Source organism: Lynx rufus, unplaced genomic scaffold (assembly GCF_022079265.1).
Source record: "Lynx rufus isolate CCGP_SWC_20201006 ecotype Redwood Valley unplaced genomic scaffold, mLynRuf1.p SCAF_4, whole genome shotgun sequence".
NCBI classification, from domain to species: Eukaryota; Metazoa; Chordata; class Mammalia; order Carnivora; family Felidae; genus Lynx; species Lynx rufus.
This window is the reverse complement of record NW_025814856.1, coordinates 43408262-43415161: the sequence shown is the minus strand read 5'-3', so window position 1 is coordinate 43415161 and position 6900 is coordinate 43408262. Positions and strand designations below refer to the sequence as shown.

The following is a 6900-nucleotide window of genomic DNA, read 5'->3' as shown; positions in this document are numbered from 1 at the left end:
AAAGGAACTCAATCTAATGTGATAAGAAATTCTTTTCCTTACCGTTAAAGGACTACAAGTACACTATTTCTTTCTCTAAAAGCATGACAATGCTTTCTTTCTTAGTATTAAAGGTATAAGTAGGCTTTTTATATTTTATCTACTGAGAGCAATGAATTGAGGTTTAAGGGTTAAGTGTTCTGAATTCTAGTTCTTGGTTGTTTTACCATCAAGATCAAGAAACTTAAATAGTTTCTCAGTTCCCTTAGCGCTATGGACAGAGAGTTTGTGTCCCCTCAGATTCCTGTGTTGAAACCTAGTGCCAAATGTGATGGTATTAGGAGGTGGGACCTTTGGGATGTGCTTAAGTCATGAGGGTAGAGTTTCATGAATGAGATTAGTGTCCCTAAAATAGAAACCCAGAGGACTCCCTCACCGCTTCCTCCTCCCGAGGACCCAGTGAGAAGTCGCCATTGAAAAGCAAGCAAGCTCTCACCTGATACCATGCTAATCTTCTCTGTATCGTTCCAATTTTAGTATATGTGCTGCCGAAGCGAGCACTCACCTGATACCAAATCTACTGGTGCGTTGACTTCAGACTTTCCAGCAACCAGCACTGTAAGAAATAAAATCCTGTCATTTATAACTACCTAGTCTAAGGCATTTTTTATAACAGTCCAAATGGACTAAAACATATGCCAAATACCAATGTTCTGTTCACAGGGTTGTGTGAATCGGGTAATGCAAATGACAGCACTTTGAAAATAAAGGGTTTTCTTTCCCTGCCCCCACAAAGAGTTTTATAAATATAAAGCACACTTTTTATTGTGTCTTTTATTTATAAGTTTCCTTACAGTTTTTATTTTTTTAAAAAAATTTTTTAACGTTTATTTATTTTTGAGACCGAGAGAGACAGAGCATGAACGGGGGAGGTTCAGAGAGGGAGACACAGAATCTGAAACAGGCTCCAGGCTCTGAGCTGTCAGCACAGAGCCTGACGCGGGGCTCAAACTCACGGACCACGAGATCATGACCTGAGCCGAAGTTGGCCACTTAACCCACTGAACCACCCAAGCGCCCCTCCTTACAGTTTTTAAACATGCATATTTATGTTGATTAATTGGCACCATACTCCTTTTCCTTCTTCGTTTTCCTTTATTCAACACCTTCTCTGTCTGCAAAGCTCTGACACAATTTTCAAGTTTTAGTAAAACATTTCTTCCTCTGAGAATCCTTAATTAAGTTTCCAAGACTGAGATGGTTACTTTCTCAGTCGCTGATCTCATCTCTGGCTTAAGAGTCAAGCTGTTTTTTACTAGACTCAATGCATCACATAGATCAGGTCATGTTCCTTAGAAACACACATAATGTATAAGGAGTCATTCATTGTAAGTGCTAACCACCATACTTACGTATGGGAACACAGATTCAAATTATTTATCTCACACTCACTCCTCCCTGAAATGAGTCCACACCCATATTATCACAATCAAATTATGCATATATTATGCAGAAATTTTCCCACAGCCACATCTACCTGGCTTCCAAGCCCTGTGCCCAGAAACTCCATCAGCCCCTTACCACGCTCTGTCTCCCAATGTTTTTACTAACTAGGCAACAACGAGGCTCAAGTGGGCTACATAGGTAAGGGCATACCTTTTCTGCCAGAAGGTCTTGGATTGGAACCTTGACTCTGCCATATGTTTTTGTCAAAGCTTGAACAAGTTAACCACTTTGAGTCCCTGTTTACAAATCTGTAAAATGGGGATAAGAACACCTGTATGTTGCAGTGGGCTCAATATATATTAGTTACTTTATAAATATGAAGTGTTATTATTATGGGCTTTCAAATTTGACAATTATAAGATCCAACTAACACCCCCCAGGAATCAGCTGACTTTGGATAAATTTCAACTTCTGTGTGTATCTGTTTGCTAAAGACACACACACACACACACACACACACCCCTTCTGTGCTACAATACAAAGAAGAATAACATCATTACACTTGAGGGATTTATCTTTGAGTGTATAGGTACAGGGTACCTCCAAAGCTAGCACTGTAGTACCTCTCTCAATGTTGGTCCCCTGCTAAGGGTGATCTGTTTAGCATCCAGTTGGATCTAGGCCTGCTAGACAGAGATGTTTGATTAACAGGAATCCGTTGTTCCACTTCTTGGAAGTAAAGATGCATCTTTTTTAGCCTTAAATACCTATCAACTCTGTATTTGCTGTACTGTAAAGGCAGTACACTTATTTATGTTCATTTAAATAATAAAGTCCCCGGAGTTCAAGTAGTTTAGTAATTTGCCCATGGTCACAGAACCAGTAACAAAATGATAGCAACCTCAGTTATTACTCATTGGGTTTTTCCCATGAGCTGCCCAGCATAACTGGTATTTTCAATGGGTTGTCTCAGTTGTAGGAGATAGGTATCTCTTATTTTATTTTATTTATTTTATTTTATTTTATTTTATTTTATTTTATTTTATTTACTTATTTGAGAGAGAGGGAGGGAGAGAGAGTGAGAGCAGGGGAGAGGCAGAGGGAGAGGTAGAGAGAGAGAGAGAGAGAGAGGGAAGAGAGAATCTGAAGCAGGCTCCACACCCAGTGCAGGAACCCAACACTGGGCTCAATCTCATGATCATGAAATCATGACCATGAGATCATGACTTGAAATCAAAAGTCAGATGCTCAACTGACTGAGCCACACAGGCACCCCTTATCTCCATTTTAAAACTTTTTTTAATGTTTATTTTTGAGAGAAAGAGAGAGAGAGAACATGATCAGGGGGAGGGGCAGAGAGAGAGAGAGAGAGAGAGACAGAATCTGAAGTTAGTTCCAGGTTCTGAGCTGTCAGCACAGAGCCTGACACAGGGCTCAAACCCACAAACTGTAAGGTCATGACCTGAGCTGAAGTTGGAACTCAATCAACTGAGCCACCCAGGCTACCCCTTTTCTCCATTTTAAAGCTAGGGCAACTGAGGCCAACAGCTGTGAAGTGCTCTGCCCAAAGGCCCAGAGGCAAGATCGGAAACAAGTACTGATCCAAAACTTAAGTCCCATCAAGCATTCTCACAGGCATTGTTATCTGATAGACTTGTGGGCTCCTGCATAGGACTGGAGTGTGGCTGCCTTGGTTGGAGTCCTGATCCCATTACACAAGCTGCATGACTGTGGGAACGTTTATCCAATTCTGTACACATCGGTAAGATAGTGATATGATAACAGTCTCAATCTTGGAGTTTTGGAATAATTCACCATTATAATATGGGATTAGTAATTAGTAATTTAATAAAGGTTTAGTAATTAGTAATTTAACAAAGTGCTTAATAACTACTAATTTGTGCGTTTAGTAATTAGTGATTTAATAGAGTGTTTAGTAATTGGTCATTCGATAAAGTGCATATTACATTCTGAATAATGCCTGAATAATTCTATCTATTGCAACACCAGTTGAAAATCCCCATTGCTTGTTCATTTCCTTTCTCAATTTTCAATTCTTTAGATTCATACCCTTGTAGGAAGGGAGAAAATTGTGCTTTCATACCTCTCAAGGGGGAGGGGAAAGGTTGCTTTTATGCATTGGTCTTTCCAGCCCACCCAAAAGACCATTGCTTCTCTCCAGAATTCCTCCACTTCTGCACAGATTTGATTGTTCATTAAAGCTATCTTTCTCTGAGTAAACCTGCTCCTCTTAAAATGGAAAAGAGGATGTCTATGAAAATGATAATAAAAATGGAAGAGATTACAGACTGCGTCTCAAAGGAAGATATCCCTTTTATTAGAAACAGATTAAAGGAAAGGAAATCAATCTTGTGAGATCATGAAAATCTGGAAGAGTCTAAAGTTGATTTATTTATTTAAGATTTATGCCCAGTCTACTTCCATAAAGGATTCAAGGTAGTGGCAGAGTAGGCTAAAATCATTTTCTTGTAATATGTTTCAGACTGGAATTAGAAGTTCGTTTTCTAGCAGATGAAGTTAAGCTGATTATACCAAATGAGCTATTGAAAATCAATACCATAAAACCATTCCATTAGTACCTGTACAATCATCCCAGGATTATAAGTAATATTTATATTCTCAAACATTGACATTTTCAGGAAATGAGATGCAGAACATTTGCGCGAGGCACAGCCACCTGTGGTTGCTTGGCTTTGATGATTAAAGCATGTTGCTAATGAGGCCAAGGTCATGGGCGAGCTCCCTACATAGCCCAATTATTCCTCCTCTGCTACCCTCTGTTCAACTATGAATGGAACCAGATTCCTGCAACAGCTGCCTTGCTATAATGTGCAAAGTGTTACTGAAGCTAAGAGAGAATTCCTGGATCATGACAAATACATTCCCACAGTTGGATGAACACCCCCAAGTGCATGGCACAATGGCTATGTCTTTCACATGGAAGAGATTGAACACACACACACACACACACACACAAATGCTCTTTCTTGCACACACACACACACACACACACCTCCCTGAGAGAGGCAGAGTGATACAGAGGCACAATACCTGGAGGAAAAAACATCTATTTTGTGCAATCAGAGGGAGTTCAGATCCAGTCCCAACATTGACATATACTGGCAGCAAGGGCTTCGATAGGTAATTTGCCTCAGTTTTCAAAAACCACAAAAATGGACAATATATTTACTTTGGAAGGATGGGGGAATATTAAAAGGCATAATTCATATATTGCACTTATATTAGATACATCGATGATTAAAAACTTATTTTACTGTTAGTATGAACCAGAAATTATAGTAAGTTCCTTACATTATCTCATTTAATCCTCATGAGGTAGGTGCCACTGTTACCCTTTTTTTTTTCATAGTGAATTAAAGCAAGATTTAAGGATTCTTAGTCACTTGCCCATTGTCACAGAATGAGAAGAGTTCATAACTAGTGCCCAGACGTAAGCCAGTCTCACTCCTGAGCCCACATGCTCATGGACCGTGCTATATCCATGCTGCTTTCCCTAAGGATGAGCTGCTATTATTCTAGCCTCTGTTACCTGGCCTTTAATGATATGTTCCATTCTTTGACACAAAAATATAATTTCAGCTCGTCTGGGCTGCCTGACCCTTCAGCACAAATCCTTTGGTGGGTACCATTCCTATCATACCTCAGGAATCTGCTACAGTCACTTTTGGTGGCATACTCCCTCAGGTACCTATGTGACATAAACTCTCCATCTCAGGAGACTCTTGCAAGGAATAGATAAATAAGAACCACAGATTACTTCCTGCTCTATTTGTATACATCCCTTTTTACCCCTGGGAGGTCTAACAAGATGAATTTCTAAAGCAGATGTACTGGGAAACTGCACAACACTAGTCTGTGGCTCATTATTCAGATGTACCTATGATTTGAAATTTATACTTTTTTTTTTTTCCAAGTAGGCTCCATGCCCATCTTGGGGCTCGAACTCATGACCCTGAGATGAAGAGTCGCATGCTCCATCAACTCAACCAGCCAGCACCCCTGAATTTGCTACTCGTGAAGGCCAAATAAATTATATCCACCTGATAGTGTTGAAGTACGCTGCTATTGTGAACCCAATCCTTTTTTCTCTGAGAGAAGATATTACAGCTTCAGAACAACCTTTATAAAAGGAAATCCACAAAAAAGAAAAGAGAATATAAATCCACAAATTCTCAAGTCGACAGTGTTTGCACTCAAGGATATTGTTGGTTAGCTATCAGACCTCTCAGTTTTGGTTTCTGAGATAGTTTGATGAAGTGGAAAGAACATGAATGTTGGAGTAAACTGAGACCTATGTTTTAATTCTGAATCTGCTACTTACTAGCAGTATACTGAGGTGATTGCCCTACCTCTTTGAAATTCTGCTTTCTCATCTGCAAAAAGGGGCTAATGATAATATCTAATTCCAGTCCACAGCGACAGTTATTACAAGTAATGTAAGCAACATGCTTGATGCAAAGTAATCATTATCTATAACTATGAAGCATTATAGTTAGGATTTCCTAGAGAATTACCTCCATTGATTCAGGAGTATAACATATAGCCTAGGCCACTCTTCTTCCAAACAAGTCTCTGATTATTCTTTGAACTGTGATGGTAGGGGTATCAACCAGGGTCCCGATGGCACACTCCAAGTCAGATCTTTTGATGAGGGTTTATGTAAAAATGGACTATTGATAAAGATAATAGATAAAGACAGATCAGTTACTGTAGCAGCTATTGCTTTTGTGTAACAAACATACCTTAAAACAGTGTTTTAAAACAACCATTGATTTGCTCACATTTCTGTGCAGCTATATTACACTGGAATCAGCTAGACAGTCCCTCTTCTGGTCTTGCCTGAGGTTACACAGTTAGATACAATGATCTGGCAGATTTAATTAGATGGTCCCAGACAACCTCATTTACATTTCTGAAGGTCAGTTTTGGCTGTTGGCTGGGCCAGCCTCTTCTTGTGGCCATTCATGTTCAAGGAGTCTAACCAGGCTTCAACAAGAGACGCTGTCAGATTTCCAGGAATGGAAGGGAAGAAGTTACAAAGCCTCTTGAGTCTGATGTTCTGGGACTTGCTTTAAAAAGGTCTCTTTTACCACGTTCTCTTGGTCAAAGCAAGGGGCAAGTTCAGACCTGATTGACAGGATAGGGGAATACACTCCACCTCTATAATGGAGGAGAGAAAAGGCACATTGCAAAGGGGCATTCATACAAGGACAGGAGGAATAATTGCGGCCAATTCTCAAAGCAATCTAAATGCACAAACCCTTGGCTCAAAGGCAAGAGGAACCATAAGAGAGAAAAACGCACAGAATCAACTGCCTTGAGAAAAGCAGTGATGGTAGAAGGACCTTCTTCAAATTTCCTTACAGTGTCCCCTATTAGAGAAGTTTAACTGAAAGCCAGAGAAAAAGTAACTAGTTAACATAATCCTTATAG

General features: G+C 39.7%; 1 pseudogene; it reads right to left on the bottom strand.

The window, feature by feature from the left end:
• Positions 1–481: 481 nt before the first annotated feature.
• On the bottom strand, positions 482–540 carry LOC124525231 (uncharacterized; annotated as a pseudogene).
• Positions 541–6900: the final 6360 nt, after the last annotated feature.